Here is a 26783-nt window from a genome sequence, read left to right as displayed (position 1 = left end):
AATTCATCTTTCCTATCATTTTTTAAAGAAGTGCATTATTACTTTTTTATGGATACCCACTTTTCTGATACTCTTACTAGGTTATTCAGTGACAATGGGGATATTTTAAGGTCTCTATGTTCTTCACATAAATACCCCTTTTTGATGGTAACTTCTTTGCACCTCCAAAGGAGATGACCAGCTGTTTCCTGGACCTTGCACATTCTGCATAATGCATCTTTATGTTTGTTTATTAAAAACAAATAAGTATTTAAGCCACAGTGGCCAGTTAAAATTCTAAATAGAGTCACTTCACCCTCTGTCTCAGTGTGGAAGTATATTTCTTATTCATATGCCTTGGAATATATACATTTTCATATCCTGAGCAAATTTCATAGAATTTTTCCCCGATGTTTCTTTTCTCCATATTTCCTGTTATTCCTCTCACAAGTCATTTTTTAATTAGATTTTTAAACTCCAGTTTACCCAAAGGAATATCTAAATCAATTTGGTCATGCTTGGCAACAGTTTTCACCATTTTTTCTGCCAGCTCATTGCCCACTATTCTTATATGTGCGGGGATCAATGCTATTACTGTGATTACACCCAACTGCATCAATGCAGTTGTTATCAGTAATATTTCATTAAGTGCTTCCTGAAGTGCCATTTCTACTAGGCAGAAGTCCTGATAAGGACACAGACAGGATGACCACTGGGCGTACGCCTATGACCCAGTTTAATGCCAGCAGAATTATTCTTGCTACTTCAACTGCCAAAACAGAAAACAGCTACAATTTTTTATGGCCTTACAGGTTTCTTAATCCCAAGCAATGGAACAGAGATGCAGTTCCCATTCTTCCTCTTTCCATATGCCAGAAAGTTCCAGAAATACTTTTGTAAGTTGGTTCTGCTTTTATACTTATCTTTAATATTTTCAGTATGATCCTTCCAAGAGAGCTTGCTACCAAAAGTAACACCTAAAATATGAAGCTGTTAACTATGCTTATTTGCTGTCCAACTTAATTTCCTTTTAGTAAATATAATTCCTTTAGTTTTGTCTATTGAGAATTTCAAACCCTGCATGTGTCCCCATTGTGCAGCCTTCCTTAGTGCTTCATTTATTCATTTAACAGCTATTGCAGGGTTTCTGGTTTGGGCCCATATGGCACAGTCATCAGCAAACAGAGTGATGCTTATTCTTACATTCATCTCTTTTGGAAGATCATTTATCATGATGTTGAATAAGGTAGGACTGATGACACTCCCCTGTAGAGTGCCATTTGTAAGTGTACATATACTGAGGTAGGCTTTCCTTACTCTGACCTGCATAGTTCTTTTACTTAAGAAATCCCTTATCCATCTATCCATTCTCACTTTTATACCCATGGGAGCCACTTTATGACATAATGTATCATAAGCTTTTTCAATATCCAGAAAAGTTACTATAATAAATTTTTCTGTTCTTATACTATGATGTGCTTCCATTTCTATCCTAGCAATATGGTCAATCACACTCCTTCCCCTCCTAAACTTACTCTGTGCACTAAGTATGAAAACAATCTCTCTGTTACCATTTTTTTCCACGTGTCATAGGGTTTGCTCCACTCATTGCTAGGGCGCTTCCTTGTGGCCTGACTGATTTGACGTCTCCTCTTGTGGTTTCTCCTCCCCCTTAATCCTGTCGCTCATTTGGCAGCCTCTCTCACGTTGCATGAACTGCAGCACTTCCTCTTTGTGGCTTCGCCCTCCAATCAGTTCATTATAGTTTCCTCGCTTCGGGGTATCAAAGTCTCTGTAAGCAAACCACCTCAGGCAATTTCCAAAGTTCACTGCCCTGTCCTTTGCATGCCCCCTATGGCTGTTAGCGGAACCCAGGCCCATCCTCTACACTGGGTTCCAATCTAGAGACCCTACAATCAGCAGGTCCATGTGGCATCACCTTTGCTGCCATTTTCCTTAGGCTTCTATTTACTCCTTTTTCTCAACCCTGAGAATGACCGCTGACTCTCTCTCTCTCCCTGCAGTCCCTTTCTGCTGTTCACTCTTGGCTTTATAAAAGCCCCTCCTCTTCCTGCCCAGATAGGTTGAATATACTGGCTTAACTGAACCGGAAGCCTACACCTCACCTCAGCCCATCCTGAAAAGAAGCCCCTTCATAGCCATTTTAATTCCTTCAGTGGTCGTGTGGGGTAAACACCCCATCACACATAGTTTAACCCAAATGAGTTGTGAGGGCAATTGGACTGTATGCGTCAGGTCCTGATTGCAGTTTGCCTAGTTTTCTTACTGGAACAATAACCGTATGCTTCTAGTCCATTGGCAAACTCATCTTTCCATCACATGCTATTGTACGATTTTATTATCATCCTCAGAATTCTTCCAGCTAGGTCTTAAAGCATTTCAAAGCTTATATGATCCTTTCCTGGAGCAGAATTTTTGTGGTTTATTATAGCTTTGAGAAGTCCCCTCATTCCAAAGTTTTCATTTAAAATAGATATTGAAGAGGTGGAAGGATGATGTGGAAACTCATAATTTTATTCAATGAATTGTCTTTTCCTCTCATGAATCTCTGCACTCGGTTGTCCTCATTACTCACTCTTTGGAACATTTCTGCCAGGGTTTTTGCTTTTTTTACATTGGAGCATCTTACTCCATGGCTTTTGACAACGAAGCTGAGTATTGTATTGTTTTTATTTCATATACCATTCATTTTCCCAACATTCACTTTTCTTTGATATATTGGTATCTTTATTATTTTTTTCCACAGTATTTTCTCCAGTTTTCTCTTTTTGCCCTTTTAAATAGTCTTTTATAGTTCTTTTGTTTTACTTCTTTTATAATTCATTGAGTCCTCATTATTCATTGTATATTTTGCTTTCTTATATGCATTATTCCTATCTGAAATAGCCATTTCACAATCCTTGGCATATCATGATACATATTTTCTATCTTTAGGATAAGTCGGAATACTAGATATAGCTAGGTTTGCTGCCTTTAATATTTCCTTTGTGATAATACTACTGGAATACTCATTGTCCTCACTAATACATTGTTCATTTATATATTCAACATATTTGTTTCTAAAGAGTTACCAATTAGAAGTTTTTAGATTCCAAGTAGGGAGACCATCATTATCTTCAATATTATCCTTTCCCTTGACATATAATGAGAGTTGGGAAGTAGTCAATACCCATTCTCTCCTCTTTATAGATTTCCCAGCAATATTTTCTTGCTATGTGGCTTGTTGCAATCCTCAGGCCTAAACAGGAGAAATTTCTATCAGCTGCATTAAACATAGGTAGGTGGTTCCCCAGTCAAATTTCTAAGTTATTTTCATCAATAAATTGCTCCAGACATTTTCCATTATCATTTTTCCTACTTTCAGCCAGAACAGGTTGTGAGTTTAGACCTCCACATATAATATACAGATTGGTGGCATCTGCAATTATCTATTTCAGTTATTTGGTCTTTCATATTCTGCATGGAGTGCCCAGGTTATATATTCTTAGTGACGTGGAATTATTTTGCATCAAAATCTCAATAGCCTGATACACAATATTAAGCCTTTTCACCTTTACTTTAAAATAATTTAGGTTCTCCTTAATGAAGGTACATACACCCCAACCCTTCCTACATCTCTATCCTAGATATACATCATATCCAACAATTCTATCATTTAGGTTCCCTGTTGGCCTTGTGTAACAGGGCCCCCTTGGTCCTGCTTCTGTCTACAAACCATCCAGAGACCCTTGTGCTGCACCCTGTGTAGTTTATTTATAATTGAGTCCACCACCTTCACAGAATACCTAGCGCCTTTACAAGCAGGGAGAGAGCAATCTCTCTCTCCCTGTCACTGCCTGCTTTCCCCCTTCTCAGTTCCTTCATGTGCCTATTTGTGGGCTCTGTCCAATGGCTTAATTAGCATTTCTGCCCTGCCCCACCCACAAATTAGGCACAGGTCTGCCTCATCACCTCCAATCTGCCATGCCTGATTGGAGCTGCTGAGAACAGAGTGCTGACTCAGGATTTCCTACCGAGCACTCTGTCACACCAGGTTTCTTGAATGCATATAACATCAGGTTTAGTTTTCATATAAACAATATTTTTCTTTACTTCCTGCTCACGTAAAAACCATCACCACCAGCAACATTTCCTTTGCTTAGGAAAGCATGGAGTCATTCTATGGATTGGTTGCTAACACATAAATACTTTTCAACTGCTTTAACTATAATTCTCATTTTCTGTTTTTTCCCCATCTGAGATGAGCAATTTATTGCTTCAGTCATAAACCCTTTGAACCTTTCTGTCTTTGTAGACATTATGTCATCTTGGTTATCCCCATCATAACATACCTTTCCACTATTTGGTTGCTTTGTTATTTCTTTCCCTTTACTGAGCTTCCTTTCTTCCTCCCTTTTTTCCTTTGATATGTCCTAACAGGTTCCACATACAGTATGTTATTAGTGATCTTAGTTTTTTGTATTTCCCTAGCTTGCTTTGCCACAGTATGTTCCCTGAATGCTGAACTATGTTTTTGTCCATAGCGGCTACTGTCCCTTCACACAATTTTTCATATGAATGTTCTTCTCCACACTTACTGAACCTCATTTTACCTTTACAATTATTTCCCACACGTTCAAACCTTTGGCACCTGTAGCATCTCCAAGGGAGAGAGATGTATCGAATAATCCAGAAAATCTGCTACCCTACTATCAGTCTTCCTAACAGAGACCCTCCTTTATGTGTGGCTAAGATGGTTGTTGAGCAGCCTCCTTCTAATCTATGCTTCCTTTCTTTATAGTCACCACCCACCTCCTTCCCCAGATGGCTTCATATTTAATTAGCCCTGGCTGAGGTGAAGCCAGGTAGCATACCTGGCCTTTTTAGCTGTTGCTAATACTTTTAGGACCACTGTGTGGTATCACACCTATTTACAACATTACGCTTATATTGACTAGCCAATAGGTAACCTATGGCAGCATTTACATCACCTCTGTATTTAGCTCAATGCCTCTGCATTTCTGAATACTGCTAATAGGTATCAGTAATTAAAATGATCATAATAATGTAGTTGTGTTTTCCAGGTAAATATCTCTCTGTAACAGAACAAGTGAAGTCTTTCTGCAGTATGTAACTAGATGTTGTACAACTGAACTACAATACCACAATGCCACTGGTGGCAGTAAGGAAAGGTTGACTCGGAGTATGTCTACACTGCAATTAGAAACCAGCGACTGGCCCGAGCCAGCTGACTCAGGATCATGGGACTCAGGCTAAGAGGCTGTTTAATTGCAGTGTGGACATTTGGACTCAGACTGGAGCCCAGGGTCTAGGACCTGAAAGGCAGGAGGGTTCCACAGTTTGGACTGCAGCCTGACCAGAATGTCTGTACCACAATTAAACAGCTCTTTAGCCCCATTCCACGTCAGCTGGCATGGGCTAGCTTTGGATGTGTAATTGCAGTGTAGACACTCAAAGGCCACAGGAAGGAGGAAATAAATATTTTTCTTCCAGACTAATCAGAACTGGAAGGACTAAACACCTTAAGCTGTGTTACCGTGGGCCAGATGTTTGGGCCTGTTGCCATTTCTCTGTGCTGTTTCAGCAATACCAGGGGCAGAAAGCCAGCACAGGTTGTAATGTTTATAACATAAACATGGCCAGGAAGACATGGGAATAGCCAGATGCCATTGTTATTCAGTGACATCCAGTTGCTGTACCAGCCACAGAGCCAGCTGATAGCTGTTGTAAATTACAACAGGATTTGGCAGGGTGTAGAACCTGACTCAGAGACAGGGAGCTGCAAAAGTCTTCCTGTAGCTTTGCCTGGCTGAGGATTAAACCCTGTGTCTCCTTCTTTCTAGTCTTTAGCAGATTAGAAAGGTACAACAGACAATAGTGCAACCATTTTTGAAGCAGGAATTGCTAACTTGTGGTCATTTTAATGACCATGTCTTTACATTGCATTAGTTAAAAGCAGAAAGCATAAGAGGAGAAGCAGGTCTTTTTTCACAGCCTAGCATGTTGTCTCAGAGCACTGCAGCAGGAATTCATTTGGAAAAGTCCACTATCACAGAAATACCCCTTGCTATTCAGATACTATGGCAATGAGAAACAATATAAGGACCTTGGTAGTCCTCCATTATAATAGGTGGATTTGCATGCAGAAGAAAATCCCCTAATTAAATTCTTCCTAAAGCAAAACTGTTTTTGCATTAACCAGTATATAGTTGACGGGGGTTTCACAATTCCACTGAATGGAAGAAGTAGTTGATCATTCCCTAAACCAGTGGTGGGCAACCTGCGGCCCGCGGGCCACATGCGGCCCATCAGGATAATCTGATTGCAGGCCGCAAGACATTTTGCAGATGTTGACCGCCTGCAGACACAGCCCTCTGCAGCTCCCATTGGCTGCGGTTCGCTGCTCCCGGCCAATGGGAGCTGTGGGAAGTGGCAGCCAGAATATTTAGTTAGTTAGGGTAAGATAGACTATCTAAGAGATCCTGTCTCAACAGTGAAATCTATTTAGCAGGTGTAGGTGTGACTGTCCATTTTAGTTTGTGATCCTAATGAAGGAAGATCACCCAGTGTGGTAAACTTCACTTAGCTCGTCTTAAGGAAGCATAGAAGCCAAACTGGCTTATTTATCCCAGGACCTCAATGCTACTCAATACTTCCTCCTTAAATCTCAAAGTCGTTATTATAGCTAATACTCCCCCCTTCTTATTCCTCCATTCATAGAGCATGTGAGTTTTAACAACTGACTTCATAACAGAGGCAGTTACTGAACAATGTTTACAGCTTCACAATAGAAGCTACAAATAACACTTATTTAAGCAAGGAAACACTATATTGATGAGATTGCAGCTTGGGGTTTAGTTCTGAGGAACTATTAATGGAGCCATTTCCCCCCCAAAATATGCACACACTCCCATGCTTCCCTAGTGGAATAAGAAGGAAGACACTCTTTCTCTCTCTATTAGTATAAAATAGACAACAGAGGAAAAGGGGAAAATAAGACACTTACAGTTAAAAAGGAGTTTGAACATCTTCTACTTCGTGGTCTTCTCTTGTGATCTTTGGTTCCCACTACTGCAGTTATTGGAACCAGGTGATGGAGTAGCTTTTTCAGAGTGTTAGATGCTGGCCAACATCTCTTAGCAATAGCAGACTGTTCAGGCTGGTGTAGCCATTGACAGAAGGCTTTTCCTGCTCTTCTTGTGGATGACCTGCCCAAGGGAATTAAGAGTTACATGTCTCATGTCTTGCAGGTGGACCAAGAAAGCACAATACACTTTTGCCTTGTCTTCATTTTCTAAGGGACAGCTCCCACGTACTATCCTTTAGGCACCATTTTCATAGCTTTGGGACGAAATAAGTGATCTGCTTGATCTGATTACAGTCAATGAGGTCCAATCTTGTCACAGGCCTGAGGCCACTTGTGGAAGATCTCACTCAGGATGAGCAATGTCTGGAAAGATTGGCTGAGGCAACCGTAAGGTGTCTGTTCTATCAACAAGGCAGAAATATGACTTGCTTGGGGCCAACTCACAGGAAGCTGCTACCAGCCTTCCATTCTGCAATAAATTGACATAGGGCCCTCTCTTGCCTCCAACACTCAAACTAGACTCAAGCTGTTTTCTTAAAAATAGCTAATGACCTAGTCACACTCATGCTCTCTCGTACATCCTCTTACATTCTCTTACTAGCCCATGACAGTTGCCACATCCATTCATCAAGCAAGAAAATTAGGGAAATAGCCCTGGTGCTTCAACTATATACAGATGTGTGACTGGCTCCAGCAACTTTTGACATAGAAACAAAGGGCTGTTTTTACATCTTATCAATATAAATTCCAGTTACTATAGAACAAAGTTTATACTAGGTCCATTTCACATTGGGGTTATTCACACAAGCAATCCCATTGAAGTCAATGGAACTGTTTATGTGAATAAGGATTGCTTATGTACCTAAGAATTGTAGGACTGACATTGAACAGTAGCAAGTTTACTTAAGTCCTGACTAATCATTCTTAGTTCATCCAAAACTCCTGAAGAATTACTGAACTGTTGAAAGAAAAGGAGGACTTGTGGCACCTTAGAGACTAACAAATTTATTTGAGCGTAAGCATCCGATGAAGTGAGCTGTAGCGCACGGAAGCTTATGCTCAGATAAATTTGTTAGTCTCTAAGGTGCCACAAGTCCTCCTTTTCTTTTTGCGGATACAGACTAACATGGCTGCTACTCTGAACTGTTGAAGTTATTGAGAGATTGGGTGCACAAGGGATGCAACATCAGGACCATAGAAACATACCCTGCCATGTTCCAAATCAGATTGAACCCTATGGGAATTTTGATACATGGTGATTATGGTTATACTGCCAACGTGGGCCCCAGTCAGCAAAGTACATATGTAGCTCCATGCAGATTCAGTGAGCCACTTCATGTTGATGTCAATGCTGCTTATGTGCTTAAGCATGTGTGTTAGCATTGAGGTCTTGATGAAAAGATCTGTATGCAGTTCCCATCAGGATAAATTCCATCGGAGTGGCTAAATAACTGTTACACACTGCATGTACTTGCCCGGTGCTCATAACTATATCAGTCAAAAAATTCAGCAAAAGAGAGACTTGTTCAACCTTTTAAAGGAGAATAATTACATTTAAAAAGCAAAGATGGCTTCAAGAGTGAGCATATTTTGCCATAAATTGATTTGCTGAAAATATGATGAAAATGGAAAATGAAGTAGAGGTTTGTCAAGCAAGCACTTTATCTATTTAATTTTGCATGCATTTTATCTGTCCTTTTCCTCTTTTCAGTGTACTTTTTACTTGCATTTATTTTGTCCCTTATCCTGCTGTGTTTCAGTTTCATTCTTCCTCCATCTCTAAAATCAATATGGTATATATACCCTCTGGGCCCTTTTTTAATATCTGCCAAATGTCATCATTTCGCTGCATTCTCAGAATGAGGTTAAACAATTAGCTTTCTTTTTTAAATTATTTGAAAATTCAGCTCCCTTAATTAATAACACTTTTAAAGAGAAAGTAAAAATTACACACAGTATTCTCCTGTTCTGCTTTTCCTTTTGTAGTTTAATGTTCAATTCTGCTGTGATAAAAACTTGCATTGCTACAAATGGAGCATTCCTCTTACAGGTACATACACTAGTAGAAATATAGCCAGTCTTTGGCAGCTCCTTGGAAGAGTTCATTCCCAACAGCCACAAATGGATCTTCTCCTTTACACCCAGGAGGAAAAGGGGAACAGGGAGGGAAGGGACCGCCAGTTCCATAACCACATTTATTCATCCCTGGACCTTAAACTCAGTTACCTGTCTGTGGATATGGGGAGGGGGATGACTAGGACCATGGCCAAGGGGGTGCACATCATTCCCTCCATGCCCTGTGAGGAATCTACAAGTATCACCATCCTGGAAAAGGAAATGAAATAAGTCCAAGGAGCGAAACAAGAGTTGAATACAGCAGTTGTCCTTATAACAAGCATTGGATTTTGATATTGCTTTGAATGCAATTTCTATTCAGGAGGATCTGAGACAAGCATAAAGACTGGCTTTTTCCATCTGCAGAGTGTATGTAAGAGGCAGGAGATAGGCAGGGTATCATACTTTGTATCTAATAAGATTTACTTTTGTCGCAAAATGCAATAATGGGCTCTATCCAGCCTTCAGCTATTCAGTGTAGTATCTGATCTTCCAGAACAACCAGTGATACATGGTACATATCAAAGACAGGCTCAAACCCTACACACTATCCAGCCAAAAATATCCATGGCCCTCGGGCTGAAGATACTATCTGTACACAGGCCAGTTTCTCTGGGAAAAGTTAGCATAGCGTGGGGAAAAAAACTGCCAATCCCTACAACACCATGCTGTTAGGCTGCAGCTCTTCGGATCAAAGTCTGCTCCTCTTTAGGGTGAAGAGACTTGATACAGCCCTTGGAAAGAATAACATCTCCAAATGGGCCACAGAAGGGGAAATACTGAGTCCCTACAATTACCTGACAATCACGCTGTGGAGGACAGGAGAGATTTCATAGTGCTGCTAGAAGTGCTCTCTAATTTAGCCTATATTTTTCTCTTTGTTTACTTTAATCCTACTGTACATTTTGGCAGGTTTTCTTTAGTTTTTCAACAAAATCAAATGGTTTGTTCACAAGATGAATTTTGTGAAGTCCTGGCCTACCCTGGGACTACTCCTGACTTTCTGATAATAATGTCTACAGAATGCTATGCCTGTCTTGAGATGAAGGGTCTTGAGATGAACATGTCTTGAGATGAAGGGTCTTTTGTGCTAGTTCTCATAAAACAGATGGAAAAGAAAAGGAAAGGAAAGGAAAGGAAAGGAAGTTTCAAAACCCTCTTCAGATAAAGGCAGCTAATTATTCTTAACATGAATATATAGGCAACTATGATATTGCCTGGGTAGAAGATCTCTGCTGAAGGTAGTATTCAGACAATTATACCGGAAAAAAAAAATAGGTAAAAACTGATGAAGTCATTAAATTTTCAAAAGTTACAAATTATCCTGTAAAGCTTCACTGGCTGCAAATTAGCCTTTGCTATAGCCCTCTGCTAACAATCTATAGATCATTTTATTATTCATGAATTTTAGTAATTTCAGGACACCACAGGTCATCTTATGCTCATTTATTTGCTAAACACCTTGTGCTGGTGTGCCTTTGCTGAAAAATTGCTACTATTTACTTCCTGTGAGACAAGCAAGCAACAAAGTAGTGAATTTGGCCCCAGACATCCAGTATGCCAGGCAGCATATACATCTTGCTGTCAGTGAAATAAATGAGCCCTTAAATTGGCTGTAAAGCTTTAAGAACTGAAATTTATATGTCTAGTTATCAAACAGAAAGTTCAGAACACCTGCCAATATGAAACATAATTGTGACAAACTGTTACATTTTACCTTTAACTTTTCAGTTCTAACATCACAGCTTCATTATGAAAAATCTCATCTCCATTTCCAATCCCCTGAAAAATAAAATAAAATAAAATAAACAAATCTGTTATTTCTATTTAGTGGTATTTCTTTATGCTAAATGCTGAGTTACCATTTATACATTGGGTCATATATCAGGTGATGAGAAATATGTCTAATATGGTGAGCAAGTCCAAATTTACAGTGTGAAGAAAGAGAAACATCCACAAATTACCGGCAAGTGCTTACTGCATTTAGACATCTGACCTGCTTTATAACTTGTTTAGAAGACTACTGAGAATGCCAACAATGGTGAAAATGAGTATTTGGTACTTTTTAAAAACGTTCATCTCAATTAGCCTTACTTACTCCCATTAAACAACAATTATCTTTGTTTGTGCATCCCCAAACTCCTACTAAAAGTGTGACTTCTTTTGGCCAATACAAATCCAATGCACGAAAAATCATTTACCTCATTTCTGGACAGTTTATAAACAGAAAAAACAAAAACAACAGACAAACAAAACATCCTACAGTACTCAACCCTTAACGCCCTTCACTTTCAAATTTATTAAATCACACCTCTTTCCGATACGAACACATGTTAGTTATTAACCAATGATAAGCAAAACCAAAATGTACTGCCTGGATTACATTTAACATGATGAACTCAGAGTTATTAGAGTCTTATGATGCACCATGGAGAGCCTGGTGAGAGTGAAGTCTTCATCGCATTGTGGAAGATGTAGTCTTCTGGGGAGTTTGGCCTATAGGAGAGAATTGAACCCAAAGACAACTCCCATAAGGCTATGTGCTACTATGGAAACGCAATATTATGTTTTATTGAACTGATTCAAACTGAAACATTTGGGTCATATCAACAAAATGAAATATTCTGTTTCAGGTCAAATAAACCCCAAATGAAATATTTGATTTATATTTTCTCAACAGATTTAAAAAAAAAGTCACCAACATTGAGACTTTCCTGCAGAAAATTTTGATTTTGCAGAAACGATATTTTTTATCAAAATGTATGGAAAATCCCTGACCAGCTCTGTTAGTTTCTGTTATGCTAAAAAAAACCTTCATAAAGACCTTCAAGTGGAAAATAGGAGAAAAAAGTCTTTACAATATATATTTTTTTAAGTCAGGGCATGCTATCTAAATGCCAGCAATGCCCCTCCACCATGTACATTGGCCAAACTGGACAGTCTCTGTGTAAAAGAATAAATGGACACAAATCAGATCCAAGAATTATGCCATACAAAAACCAGTCAGAGAACACTTCAATCTCTCTGGTCACTCGATTACAGACCTAAAAATGGCAATATTACAACAACAAAAACTTCAAAAACAGACTCCAAGGAGAGACTGCTGAATTGGAATTAATTTGGAAACTGGACACCGTTAACTTAGGCTTCAATAAAGACTGGGAGTGGATGTGTCATTACACAAAGTAAAACTATTTCCCCATGTTTATTCACCCCCCGCACCACTGTTCCTCACACGTTCTTGTCAACTGCTGGAAATGGCCCACCTTTATTATCACTACAAAAGTGTTTTCTTTTTCTTTTTTCTCTCCTGCTGGTAATAGCTCACCTTACCTGATCACTCTTGTTACAGTGTGTACGGTAACATCCATTGTTTCATATTCTCTGTGTATATAAAATCTCCCCACTGTATTTTCCATTGCATTCATCTGATGAAGTGAGCTGTAGCTCACGAAAGCTTATGCTCAAATAAATCTGTTAGTCTCTAAGGTACCACAAGTAGTTCTTTTCTGTATGGTTCTGCATCTCAAATTGGATTTAAAAAGTAATGAAACTTAGGCATCTTTAAAAAAATCAAATTGACAATATCCCTTTAAAATCCCATTTAAAATGTGCAAATATAAACGTTTAAAAATCGTTACACAATTCCACTGAAAGACAAAGACATGATGTAGGGCTGCCCCTTAGATTCTTTCTGAAATAATTACACAGAGCTCAACAAAAAGATAGCAATTACTATTAAACTCCGCTCTTCTTAATTATATATATATATAGTATTTGCTGACTCCCCAAATGAAGGAACGTTTACAAGTGTTATATAATGATAATGCAGAAAGAAGTGCAAAGAATGCCTATATTTCTTTCTGTACTTTGCATATTTCTTTTGACATAAAACATGTCTATGGAAACCAGGATATAAAAATTGCATTTATGCAGCTGAAGAAATATGCCTGTTATTGGTCCAGTGCACCCAAACTTCTCTTTGGGAGTTTGTCTGGGTAAAGAATGCAGAAAACAAAGTGTCACTCTGGAGTACCTCTTTAAATATTTAGAATATTGGGTCAGATGATAGTCCCTAGATATACATGCAGAGGAAACTCTTCACGCACTGATCTAACTCTTACATCTCTGTCACTATATCCCCCGTTTTGCCCCTCATGGATGTCCATCCGCTGAAGCGCCACAGATGGGGCTGCGGAAGGCCACATCAATCACTCACTGACTCTGCAAACGGTCTGTCAGAAAGATAATACATTTGGAGGCAGTACTAACTTTCCCACAGAGCCCTCTCTGCATTGTGCAGCTTAGGAGGTAGAGTCATCTGCATGGAGCCAAGCCCACTGGAATTATGCCAATAAGGGGATGAAGGGAGCCAGACCAGGCTGGCTGGGATATGGGAATTGGTGAGCAGAAGAGAGTCTCTGTGTGCAGGGCTCTGACCTGCAATAGTTTCCCCAAGGTCTATGCAGTTCTCTGGGATTCTACAACTAAATTTTTGCCTATATTGTAATAGGAAAACTCTGTCTTACTCTTTCCCCTATCGAATGACCTGAAGGAACTTCTGAAGTGAATCTGAACTGTAGCTTTCGTCCCCATGGGCTTCTTCTTTGCGTCTGCTACTGTTGGGGGAAATGGGCTATGGTGCAGAACTTTCACGCACACCAGTATTTGTTTGGTGTACAGTAAAGCATGTGCAAAATCTGAGAGAAGAATACAGCCTTACATTTGCAGAGTGTGCTTGGCAGAGATCTGTAAAATTGCAGACTTGATCAAGAGACGTCAGAGCTGTATGCACAGCCAAATTCTGCCCGCTGTCACCGCAGAATAAATCCAGACTAAAGTTTTTGCAGGACCTACCCAAACTAGATCAAGGACCAGTACTTAGGGGGCAGTCTGAGGAAGCAACTAGCAGTATGAGAAAGTAACTGGCCTCATCTTCATCTTCATCCTCCCTGTGAGGGTGACAAAGAGTTCCTAGAGTTGAGAAATGGGGAATGTGGGTATAATATGCTTGTTACAAGTGAGTTGACAATGTTAGATGTTATCTATAAGCATAAAGATTGATTAAAGTTACTGGAGATTTCCTTTAATCCTGTACCATTTGCTTCTTCTTTCTTCTTCCTCTTACCACCAATCAGAAACTGGAAGCTATTTAATTTAGCTATACACACCATTGCCTTCAAAGAATGGGTAAATTTGTCCTATTGTAAAACTCACACAACTTTAGTGGCCATTAGCACGTTTTAACAATAGCATTACAATAATCAATGCATCCATCCATACTTATCTCCTTTCAGTTTTGCAGCCTGTGAGCAATGGCTACAGTAGTGTTCTGTTTTCCTAGTACCTTATTGTCTGCAACAGTGACATTTCAATTCTGAGAAATAAACAGACAGAAACATATATTTAATAGAGGGAAACATTGCCACTTTCATGTTTTTGCTGTGAAAGTAATTTTTTAGAGGTTTAAAAATGCTTGGAAAAAATGGACAGAAAGAAACATCAAAGATAAATAATGTATACTGAAGGCACCTCATTCTTCTTCCTGCGATTTGTGCAACACTGTGATTGCCTGCCTTAATGGATTGATGACACCCCTTCTCATCTGTATATAAGTGCCTTTAATCTTGCAGTATTATGTATTACATAAACTACAATCAAACACACACACACATTATATATATATATATATATATATATATATATATATATATATATATATAAAAATAATATTATATATTTATAACCTAATGGGCTGTGAGAACTCCATGCACACATTTTATGTAGTCTTACACACTCAATCTTTCTGAAACAAGGGCCATAGCAGACACAAATATCCAATACCTTTAAGTGACAGGTACATCTAAAATGTTGGAGGATCAGTTTGGATAAACACACCATTGTTCAGATAAATGATGAACAAGATCAATGAGAGCAAGCTGTCCAATCCATGCCACTGTAGGACTGTTCCCTGAAGAATATTTGAGTGTTTTGTCCAGTTTTAAATGGGTGAGATGCTTATCCAAACTTCTTTCACCTTAAAATACTGCGAGAGCAAGTTTTCTTGTCAGATTTCTAGTATATCATGGTTTGGGCCATATGAAAGCAGCTTTTTTCATAGTATTCCCACTTCCAGATATGGGCTAAACTAACATTTATTTTGTCATAAGCTTTCATGGGTAAAAAAAAACACTTCTTCAGCTGCATGGCACACCTGCTTATGCCCAAATAAATCTGTTAGTCTTTAAGATGCCACTGGACTCCTTGTTGTTTTTGTGGATACAGGCTAACACAGCTACCGTCTGATACTGGGCAAAACTAGAAAATGCAAATGAGTGCAGAATTGATGAAAACACCAAGAGGTGTTGAGGTGACTTTGGTATTGGACCCTTTATACCTGGAAATCCTAGTCACAAAGAACAACTTAAAACTCTGAGATGTCAGAATCTCATCGCACCTAACAGTAATGCTAAGGAAAGGGAGCCACACTATTCCTGACAATTGTAATGTTTGCTGAGCCACACTCCTTTGTTTCTATAGGGTATTCTATAGCAATTTTTTTTTGAATGACACCCTAAAAAAATCAAAATCTCTTGATGGTTTTGTATGAACAATTTGGTTTTCAGACACCAGCATTTTAAAATGGATGCTTCGATTGTTAGTAAATATCCCCCAAAGCAGCAAAGCTGTTATTCTAGTTTCTTTGTTTCGGGTGGTGAATGTTTTGAAAACCATAGAGCAAATTCAGCATATAGGAAAGTGGTCACAACTTCATTGACTTCAGTTGAGTTGAACCCACAAGCATACCCGAAGAGCCAATACCAACAACAACAGAAGATAGTGATGAGCCTATCCCTTTAGGCTGCAGCTTTTATGTATTAGTCCTTTCCACAAGAAAAATCATCAGTCTTCACTCATTTCCTTTTGATTGTTGTTTAAACTGTAGTATAAACTATTCATTTTTCTGTGCATACATTTTGCTATCACATCAATAACGAAGAAGGCAATAAACAAGCTGGTTAATTCAGTCTTTTCCCACATTTTGTCAGTTAAAATCTCTTGAATTTTTCTGTGCTTGCTGCTGCTGTTTTTTTATTATTATTATTATTTGTCACTGTGGTGTATTTTGTGTGTGTGCACGCTACTGGGGGTCTCAGAAGAGGAGGTGGTAGTTGAAATCCAGCTACACAGCTCTTAAGAAGCAGATTCATTAATCATGGTCAGGGTTTGCAGACACAGCAATAAAAATCTAATTTAAACTTCAAAAAGGAATTGAATCATTCTAAATATTTTATTCATATAAACAATTTGAAAATGTTTTATTTTTAAATCAGAGGAAAGTTTTGTGGGAGAGTGGAAACAAAGAACTGCTTGTTAAAGGTCTGCATCAAGGAAAATGGAGGATTTTGCAGTTTTCTTACATGGCATTCCTGTGATGCCTTGTTGCCCAATTTTGATATCAAACCCAAATCTGCTAGGTGTTGTACATATAAATACCAAGAGACCCAGTCTAAAGTAAAAATAATGATGCTATAATTGTTTAACTTTGCTACTAACAATATGGAGATAAAATGTCATATATAATAATCACAATGTGTAGCATTTGGGGAATGGAGGCAGGGGTGCATTTACACACTCATCCTCAGGCGTTTACCTGCTGGATATTAGGATCTTTCATTAGAGTTCATGCTCCATCATGACAGTTTAATGTAATTTATGTTATTACTGCCATTGCTATTATCTTTATTTAAAACAGTTTCCTCAGTGATGCCTAATAAGCATTTGCCCATTGGCAGTAATGCATTTAGTCTCTCCAGATCTATCCTGCTGAACCCAAAAGAGATTTCCTTGCTGAGTGCTTTTGGCAGCATTACTTTTTTTCTTTTAGTATTCTCTTTTGAAAAACTCCTTTCCTTCTTCTTGTCTATAGGGAATTTTCCAAACAAAAAACATCTCTCACACGCTAAGGTCTGGAAGGCTTTGGAAATACATATAGTCCTGTTAAATAAATTGGGTTCATCTACCCAAGTCTTGACATCTAGAAATCTGGCTCTTTATATCATGGTTTACTTTCTGTCTGCATAAGCCACCAACTCTTCCTCTGTTTTGTGCCCTGTCATAAATATAAAGGGAAGGGTAAACCCCTTTAAAATCCCTCCTGGCCAGAGGAAAAATCCTCTCACCTGTAAAGGGTTAAGAAGCTAAAGGTAACCTCGCTGGCACCTGACCAAAATGACCAATGAGGAGACAAGATACTTTCAAAAGCTGGGAGGAGGGAGAAAAACAAAGGGTCTGTGTGTCTGTCTATATGCTGCTTTTGCTGGGGATAGACCAGGAATGGAGTCTTAGAACTTTAGTAAGTAATCTAGCTAGGTATGTGTTAGATTATGATTTCTTTAAATGGCTGAGAAAAGAATTGTGCTGAATAGAATGACTATTTCTGTCTGTGTGTCTTTTCTGTAACTTAAGGTTTTGCCTAGAGGGATTCTCTATGTTTTGAATCGAATTACCCTGTAAGGTATTTACCATCCTGATTTTACAGGGGTGATTCCTTTACTTCTATCTACTTCTATTTCTATTAAAAGTCTTCTTGTAAGAAAACTGAATGCTTTTTCATTGTTCTCAGATCCAAGGGTTTGGGTCTGTGGTCACCTATGCAAATTGGTGAGGATTTTTACCAAACCTTTCCCAGGAAGTGGGGTGCAAGGGGTGGGAGGATTTTTGGGGAAAAGACATGTCCAAACTAAGTTTCCCAGTAAACCCAGTTAGAGTTTGGTGGTGGCAGTGGTTATTCCAAGGACAAAGGATAAAATTAATTTGTACCTTGGGGAAGTTTTAACCTAAGATGGTAAAAGTAAGCTTAGGAGGTTTTCCTGCAGGTCCCCACATCTGTACCCTAGAGTTCAGAGTGGGGGAGGAACCTTGACATGCCCTAAAGTAAGGTAAGAGTTATAATTCTCACTGATAACTTTGGATCTTAAACAGGATCATAACTATTACGCAACAGCTGCATTTTACCAAGAGAGCTTTCTGTTTCTTCTACATTGACAGACTTGAAAAGAGTACTGCCATCAAAATGTTGGGTGGTTTGTTAAAGTGAACTGTGTCAAGCCACAGAGGCACAGTGCATAAGTTCTGAGAAACTAACATGCTCTCATTTGGAATCCATGTGTAATGGATAAGAAAAACTATTTTCACATGTGCAAATAGATAGGTTACAATATGTTTTGTCATACTGTGTCATAACCCTGGCTGTTAATCTTTCTTGCCCGGGGAACAAGTTTTGCTGAGATCTGGATCTGAATCTGTCAGTACCCTCCATTCAGAGTTTTACAACTTTTAATCCATTGAATGTATACCATGTTAATTTTATATTGTTTTAATTTTTAATAAAAATGTCACATGGTGTCATGTTAAATGCCTTACAGAAGTCTATTACATCAACTAGACTTGTAATCTCATTGTCAGAAAGTGCACCATTCACGGCTGTGCTGGCCTTTCCTCCTGGTCACTCCGGGGATTAGCTCTTGAAGCTGATGCCCCCTTGCATGGTTTACATGCCGTCACTTCAATTCTCTCCTTCTTTCTGGTCTGCAGCTCCTCTCTTGCTCCAGGACCTGCAGCATCCTCTTTGTGACTCAGCCCTCCAGCTAGGTCACTCAGCAATCCCTCTTAAGGGGTACAGTCCATCAGCAGTCCTAGACAGTATTCCCATTCACTTCCTCAGGTCTATGCCACACCTTCAGTGGCTGGTAGGGGAATCGGGCCCATCCTCTACTCTGTGTTCCATTCCAGGGACCCCCAACCCAGTAGTTCTGGGCTTTCATCTCTGAGCCCTTATCACGTTAGTTTGTCAGAGCTATGTTCCATAAACCTAAGTTGACTGGCTTTAATTAAATTATCCTCCTTTAATCCTTTATTAATCGAGTCCCATATCAGCCACTCCATTATCTTATCTGTGATAATTGGCAAACTGAAAGCTCTATAATTACCTTGGTCATCCCTTTTGCCCATTTTGAATAATGGCATAACATTAGCTTTCTTCCTGTTTTCTGGAGAGTCCCTGGTGTTCCAAGATTTATTGAAAAATCATCATTAACAGTCCAATGAACTCTTCAGCCAGCTCTTTTAAAATTCATGTATGCAAGTTACATGGGTCTGCTGATTTGAATAAGTCTATCTTTATTACTTGGTGTTTAACATCCTCCTGAGATACTAATGGAATAGAAATAATATTACTTTATTATATGACTATGTCATATGTATTTTTCCCCAAATTCAGAACAGAAATATTTATTGAGCATTTTTGTCTGTTCTGAAACATTGCTGATAATTTTACCATTTCCACCTACTAAAGGGCCAGTACCATTGTTAGGATTCCCCCTCCACCCCCCTCCTCCAATATACTTAAAACAATATTTCTTCTTGTCCTTAACTCTGCTGGCCACCTATTTCTCCTTGTGTCCCTTTGCTTCCCTTATCAATCTTCTTATAATTCCCAGATTCTGATTTATATTAATTATAATAACCTACCCTTTCTTTTATTTGTTGTGAAAGGGACAGTGCAGTATGTGGTGTCTTCTTATGGCTGGACACAGCATGGAAGCTCTCTCCTCCCTGGGGGCCATGGCTGCTGGTTGCTGTGCTATGCAGTGGCCTGCTTCTTTCTGTGACTTGGCCCTCTGGCCAGGTCATTTCCAAGTCTCTACCCTTCTGGGGTAGCCCATAAACAAAAAAAGCAAGGGGAGTTAATACAAACAAACTGAGTTAGAATGAGATAGATAAGGGAATGATTCCCTCTGAGTATATATCAAGATCATGTTCTCCCTTTCCCCGGGATGGGCTTTCAGGCAGTTGTTGTCCAGGAAGATATTGCCTTCCTTCAGATCCTTCCTTGGGAACAAATTGTTGAAGGTCTGTTCTCTTCCCTGATCTGCCCACAAGTGAACTGTTCTGCTTCCCTTTTAACTCCTCCTTGTCCTCTTTTTTTAAAAAAAACAAATGCAGCCTTCTTCCTTGATTGTGGCTTTTTGGACACCTAGTAAAGTGTTCTTAATCAATTCCTAATTATCATTCACATTTATCTGATTAAATTCTTCATTCCAGATGATTTGGCTCCTAATTATTTTCAGCTTTGTGAAACTGGCCATTTTAAAGCACCAGCTACGTATATATCACAGGTCTGGACTTTTTTGTTTTTTTGTGCGTGATAAATGTGATCAAATCATTACCTAAGTGTGGGTCCTGGGTGGTGTTGGCAACCTGTGATATATCGAAATGCAGACTGCATATTCTGGTGGCACCCTCTGGCCTTAAATGCTATGACTCTATTCTATGACTGTAAGCTACCGTTACTGTTTTAATTCTGTGATCAGTTCCTCTTTATCTGTCAAGACAACGTGTAATATAGAATTCCCCCATGTTGGAGACACAAATTTTTAAGGTAAAACATTGTCATCTACAATACTGTATTTAGAAATTCCAACAATGTTTTAATACTGGCAGCATGAGGCCTTCAGAATATGTCACACAGCTTTTTTTCTATCACATTGTTGATAGGTGCATAAGGAGCTGGTCATCTTGTTCTGTACTGTGATTTGGTGGTCTGGAGCAGACACCAACTAGTACCTCCCTATTGTGCTTTATCAGTTAGGACATCTATCTCTAACCATTCAAGATTGTTTTCTTCCAAGTCATCAATGACTAGTTACCATGAAGATACTCCATCAAGACTCAGGCCCTCTCTGTTTCGATACTACCAAGAGACTATAACTTCCATACCTTCGGAGAATATTTTAAATAGTTCCATGGACAAGATCAAAAGGAACTGCTGAAGTCATCCAGTAATATTCAGACTGGCATCAAAAAAACTGAGAAAGGAAATAAATGAAAATGTGTATTGATTCCCTAAAAATAATTTTTAAGTGCTTTTTCCCCCTTAAGCATCGGATGGGCACAGAGGAAGAGAGTGAAAAAGAGCTATAAAGTGAGCCTAAAAGAGTATCTTTAAGGGTCTTTTTTTTTTTCTGTTTGAAGAGCAAAGGATATAACTGATCTCTTTCTGATCTTCTAAATTTGGTGTGCTTCCCCCCCAGCCCTCCATGCAAGCTTGTTTACAAGGTGAGTTTTGATAAGGACACGTATTTTTAAGGGAATGCACAATTAAATATAAGATTAATATTTTCCAAGGCCAGAGGGGACCATTGTGATCATCTAGTCTCACTACCTATATAATATAAGCCATAGAACTTCCCCAAAATTATTCCTAGAGCAAATCTTCTTAAAAAAATGTAGAATATTCATTTGAAAATTGTCAGTGATGGAGAATCCACCATGGCCACTGATAAATTGTTTCAATGGTTAATTAACCTCATCATTAACAATTTACACCTTTTTTTCCAGTCTGAATTTATCTACCACCAACTTTCAGCCATTGGATTGTGTTATAGTGTTCTCTGCTAGATTGAAGAGACAGACCATTCTTAAATATTTGTTTTCTATGTAGGTTTGTTGGCATCCTTTTGTCTATGAGAGATGGTGGGAATTGCAGCCTACAATGTAGATGGTTTACAGTGTCTCATGGGACTGAATAGTCCAATCCAATCTTATCTATGTAGGCACTTAGAGACTAATTAAATTCACCCCTTACCCTTCTCTTTGTTAAGTTACAGAGATTCGCCTCCTTGAGTCTATCACTAAAAGACCCATTTTCTGATCCTTTAATCATTCTCATGGTTCATCCCTGAACTATCTCCAATTAACTAACCTCCTTCTTGAATTGTGGGCACCAGCACTGATCATAGTATTCAAGCAGTGATCACACCAATGCCAAATACAGAGGTAAAATAAACTCTCTACACCTATTCGAGATTCCCCTGTTTATGTACCCAAGAATCACATTTGCCTTTTTGGCCACAGTGCCAGACTTTCTCAGAGTCATTGCTTCCCAGGATAGAGTCCCCCATCCTGTACAGTCCTGTGGCCTATGCTTTTTTGGTGCTAGATGTATACATTTACATTTAGCCATATTAAAACACACACTGTTTGCTTCTGGCTAGCTTACCAAGAAATCCATACCACTCTGTATCAGTGATCTATCCTGTTCATTATTTGCCACTTCCTCAATTTTTGTGTCATCTGCAAATTGTATCCATGATGATTTTATGCTTTCTGCCAGTGCATTAATAAAAATGATACAGTGTAGGCCCATGAACCAATCCCTGTGGATCACACTAAAAACCACTCATTCAATGACAATTCTCTGCTTAAAATTACACTTTGAGACTTGTCAGTTATCAAGCATTTAATCCATGTTCATAGAATCATAGAATATCAGGGTTGGAGGGGACCTCAGGAGGTCATCTAGTCCAACCCCCTGCTCAAAGCAGGACCAATCCCCAATTAAATCATCCCAGCCAGAGCTTTGTCAAGCTTGACCTTAAAAACTTCTAAGGAAGGAGATTCTACCACCTCCCTAGGTAACGCATTCCAGTGTTTCACCACCCTCCTAGGGAAAAGATTTTCCTAATATCCAACCTAAACCGCCCCCACTGCAACTTGAGACCATTACTCCTTGTCCTGCCCTCTTCTACCACTGAGAATAGTCTAGAATCATCCTCTCTGGAACCACCTCTCTGGTAGTTGAAAGCAGCTATCAAATCCCCCCCTCATTCTTCTCTTCCGCAGACTAAACAATCCCAGTTCCCTCAGCCTCTCCTCATAAGTCATGTGTTCCAGACCCCTAATAATTTTTGTTGCCCTTTGCTGGACTCTCTCCAATTTATCCACATCCTTCTTTTAGTGTGGGGCCCAAAACTGGACACAGTACTCCAGATGAGGACTCACCAATGTTGAATAGAGGGGGACGATCACATCCCTCGATCTGCTGGCTATGCCCCTACTTATACATCCCAAAATGCCCTTGTTGCCAAGAAGGCAAATGGCACACTGTTGACTCATATCCAGCTTCTTGTCCACTGTCACCCCAAGGTCCTTTTCCGCAGAACTGCTGCCTAGCCATTCGGTCCCTAGTCTGTAGCGGTGCATTGGATTCTTCCGTCCTAAGTGCAGGACCCTGCACTTATCCTTATTGAACCTCATCAGATTTTTTTTGGCCCAATCCTCCAATTTGTCTAGGTCCCTCTGTATTCTATCCCTACCTGCCACCATATCTACCACTCCTCCTAGTTTAGTATCATCCACAAATTTGCTGAGAGCGCAAACCACACCATCCTCCAGATCATTTATGAAGATATTGAACAAAACCGGCCCCAGGACCGACCCTTGGGGCACTCCACTTGATACCGGCTGCCATCTAGACATGGAGCCATTGATCACTACCCGTTGAGCCCGACAATCTACCCAACTTTCTACCCATCTTATAGTGCATTCATCCAGCCCATACTTCTTTAAATTGCTGACAAGAATACTGTGGGAGACCGTGTCGAAAGCTTTGCTAAAGTCAAGAAACAATACATCCACTGCTTTCTCTTCATCCACAGAACCAGTAATCTCATCATAGAAGGCGATTAGATTAGTCAGGCATGATCTTCCCTTGGTGAATCCATGCTGACTGTTCCTGATCACTTTCCTCTTGTGTAAGTGCTTCAGGATTGATTCCTTGAGGATCTGCTCCATGATTTTTCCATGGACTGAGGTGAGGCTGACTGGCCTGTAGTTCCCAGGATCCTCCTTCTTCCCTTTTTTTAAAGATTGACACTACATTAGCGTTTTTCCAGTCATCCGGGACTTCCCCCATTCGCCACGAGTTTTCAAAGATAATGGCCAATGGCTCTGCAATCACAGCCGCCAACTCCTTTAGCACTCTCAGATGCAACTCGTCCGGCCCCATGGACTTGTGCACGTCCAGCTTTTCTAAATAGTCCCTAACCACCTCTTTCTCCACAGAGGGCTGGCCACCTACTCCCCATGTTGTGATGCCCAGCGTAGCAGTCTGGGAGCTGACCTTGTTAGTGAAGACAGAGGCAAAAAAAAACATTGAGTACATTAGCTTTTTCCACATCCTCTGTCACTGGGTTGCCTCCCTCATTCAGTAAGTAAGTTCAGTAAGTATGTTATATGTTCCAAATTGATTTTATATCTTTCCAGTTTTTAATCAAAATGTTAAGTGTCTTATTAAGTCTAGGTGTACTTGTGACACCTTAGAGACTAACAAATTTATTTGAGCATAAGCTTTCGTGAGCTACAGCTCACTTCATCGGATGCATTCAGTGGAAAATACAGTGGGGAGATTTATATACATAAAGAACATGAAACAGTGGGTGTTACCATACACACTGTAAGGAGAGTGATCACTTAAGGTGAGCTATTACCAGCAGGAGAGCGGGGGTGAGGGGGGGAACCTTTTGTAGTGTTAATCAAAGTAGACCATTTCCAGCACTTGACAAGAACATGTGAGGAACGGGGTGTGTGGGGGGGGAAATAAACATGGGGAAATAGTTTTACTTTGTGTAATGATCCATCCACTCCTAGTCTCTATTCAAGCCTAAGTTAATTGTGTCCAGTTTGCAAATTAATACCAATTCAGCAGTCTCTCCTTGGAGTCTGTTTTTTTGAAGTTTTTTTTGTTGAAGAATTGAAACTTTTAGGTTTCTAATCGAGTGACCAAAGAGACTGAAGTGTTCTCCAACTGGTTTTTGAATGTTATAATTCTTGACGTCTGATTTGTGTCCATTTATTCTTTTACGTTGAAAATGTCCAGTTTGACCAATGTACATGGCAGAGGGGCATTGCTCGCACATGATGGCATACATCACATTGGTAGATGTGCAGGTGAACGAGCCTCTGATACTGTGGCTGATGTGATTAGGCCCTATGATGGTGTCCCCTGAATAGATATGTGGACACAGTTGGCAACAGGCTTTGTTGCAAGGATAGGTTCCTGGTTAGTGGTTCTGTTGTGTGGTGTGTGGTTGCTGGTGAGTATTTGCTTCAGGTTGGGGGGTTGTCTGTAAGCAAGGACTGGCCTGTCCCCCAAGATCTGTGAGAATGATGGGTCATCCTTCAAGATAGGTTGTAGATCTTTGAAGATGCGTTGGAGAGGTTTTAGTTGGGGGCTCAAGGTGATGACTAGTAGGGTTCTATTATTTTCTTTGTTGGGCCTGTCCTATAGTAGGTGACTTCTGGGTACTCTTCTGGCTCTGTCAATCTGTTTCTTCACTTCAGCAGGTGGGTATTGTAGTTCTTGTAGGTGTTTGCCTCTGTCTGAGCGGTTGGAGCAAATGCGGTTGTATCCTAGATAGAGACAAACACCCACAAGAACCCCACCCCCCACTGTTCCTCAGACATTCTTGTCAACTGCTGGAAATGGCCCGCCTTGATTATCACTACAAAATGTTCCTTCCACCCCGCCCCCCCCGCTCTCCAACCGGTAATAGCTCACTTTAAGTGATCACTCTCCTTACAGTAAAAAAGAAAAGGAGTACTTGTGGCACCTTAGAGACTAACCAATTTATTTGCGTATAAGCTTTCGTGAGCTACTGCTCACTTCATTGGATGCTTATGCTCAAATAATTTGGTTAGTCTCTAAGGTTCCACAAGTACTCCTTTTCTTTTTGCGAATACAGACTAACATGGCTGCTACTCTGAAACCTTACTAAAGTCTATATATAGTACATTAACACTATTACTGTTATCAACCACATTTTATCCTGCTGGGATTGATGTCAAACCCACAGGCCTATCATTTGCTGGTTCATCCTGTTTCCCCTTTTAAAATATTGGCACAACAATAGCTTTCTTATCTTTTGGAGATTCCCAGATGTTCCAAGGCTTATTGAAAGTCAGCATAAGTGGTTGAGCAAGCTTCTCAGACAGCTCTTTTAAAACTCATGGATGAAAGTTATCCTGACCTGATGATTTAAAAATGTCTACCTTCAGCAGCTGCTGTTTAACAGCCTCCTGAGATACAAGTAGAATGATAAGAGTGTAATCATTTGATATGACTGCATCATTCATAAGCACCATGGGCCAAATTTTCCTGATTCACTGATGTAAATCTGGACTAACAGAATAGAATTTGGTCTTCTGATTTCAGTCCTAGTCATTAACGTCTCCTTATAAAGGTCTTCAGTATTTCTTTTACAAGTTGTGTAATTTTTAGGGTAGCTGCAATATGAATGACATTTACTTTATTTATTTACTTTAACAAAATCCTGAGTGAAAATACATTTCATGAAATTATTTGATACCCGCAGAGTTAGCCCAAATTACACAAGGACTATTCTATATGAATCAGTGTGACTCAGATGAGGCAGCACTTGCAAGCTAATGTCCCTGATGATGACCTCTGATTTTTATGGTTCTCTGCACTTGCTACCTGAAGCTGTTTTAAATCAGCTTCTTGGAACTTATTGTTCAGAGCAAGTTTCGTGTTTAAATGTTGGTGCGTGTCCAACTGAAAAATCTTTAGGGCTTTAGAAAAGCAGAAAGCAGATTTATAGTTACTGTATAAAAGTTAAAGAACTAAGTCTGAAAAATTGTAAATATAGTCTAATTATATCTGTTCACTTTCAGCATGTACTGTTCTCTGAATTGTCTCTATCTTTTATATGAGAAGATG

Source organism: Eretmochelys imbricata, chromosome 1 (genome assembly GCF_965152235.1).
Source record: "Eretmochelys imbricata isolate rEreImb1 chromosome 1, rEreImb1.hap1, whole genome shotgun sequence".
Classification (NCBI taxonomy): Eukaryota; Metazoa; Chordata; order Testudines; family Cheloniidae; genus Eretmochelys; species Eretmochelys imbricata.
Note: the sequence above shows the minus strand (reverse complement) of the source record.